Source organism: Gavialis gangeticus, unplaced genomic scaffold (genome assembly GCF_001723915.1).
Source record: "Gavialis gangeticus isolate Ggan-Ray unplaced genomic scaffold, GavGan_comp1, whole genome shotgun sequence".
Classification (NCBI taxonomy): domain Eukaryota; kingdom Metazoa; phylum Chordata; order Crocodylia; family Gavialidae; genus Gavialis; species Gavialis gangeticus.
In genome coordinates, this window is record NW_017729033.1 from 56871387 (window position 1) to 56872397 (window position 1011).

Genomic DNA, 1011 nt, shown 5'->3' on the forward strand with positions numbered 1-1011 from the left:
AGACTTCCAAAATGTTGATCCTTTATCTGAAAAGTACTGCATCCAACATGAGGCAACTGTTGTAGACTTCATTATGACAGAAAAAAGATCAATTCATTATTGGACTGAAGGCTATCAAAAAACTAAGGATCATGATCTGACAACATTCAATATGAGCAAAGGAAGTAAGTGCTGACCATTATTCTTGGTACTTCATATGGGTTAATTTCCCAAAACTGAGAAATGGATTAAGAGAAAAAAAAGTGAAAAAAGAAAAAAAAAGTAGTGAATACAAATTAAATTCTTTAAGAAGGATGACTTAGGTAGCTAAAAATACACTCTTCCACAATTAGGAAGTGGGGGGGAATTTTGGCTAAAAGCTCACCCAGATTGAGTGGTAAAGGCTGCACTTAGAAATAAAAAAGCAATAAATCTTCAGTAGAAAAAGGAGACAGATAGCAACATAAGAATCAGAAATGATAAAGTCTCCAAAACAGATGAGGGAAGATAGAGTCCAGGTTCAGGGAAAAGCAATCAATGGCTGTCAAAACACAGCAAAACAAGGAGGGATTTCTTCTCCCTGACAGCCACTATATAAGAATGAAAGGATTTCAGCAATCTTGGGCATGACTACACATATTTGTGCCACTGCTTTGTGCCCCTGCATGTGTGCTTCATCAAGTGCCAACTTGTTCTGGATGGGATAGAAGAGGCTGGGACCAGCACTTATGCTGGCCTCAGAAGCCGTACTTGGAGTCCTGAGGTCCTCCCACGGCAGCAGTGGTGCTGATTTGGCTGCATGGATCCTGGCTGGCAGCCAGTGCATGGCTCTGGATGCCCTGGCTCTGTTTCTGGCAGTGCACGCTGCTGCTGCATGTGCCACACTGTTTTCTTTAGTGGCATTTTTTTTTGACACCAGGATCTTGCAGTGTCCAATTTTGGATGCATGTGCGCCACATGCAGTTTGCAATACCTCAAACAGGATTGAGGTGTCGGGGTGAAATGCAACCTGTTTAAATTCGCTGATGATAC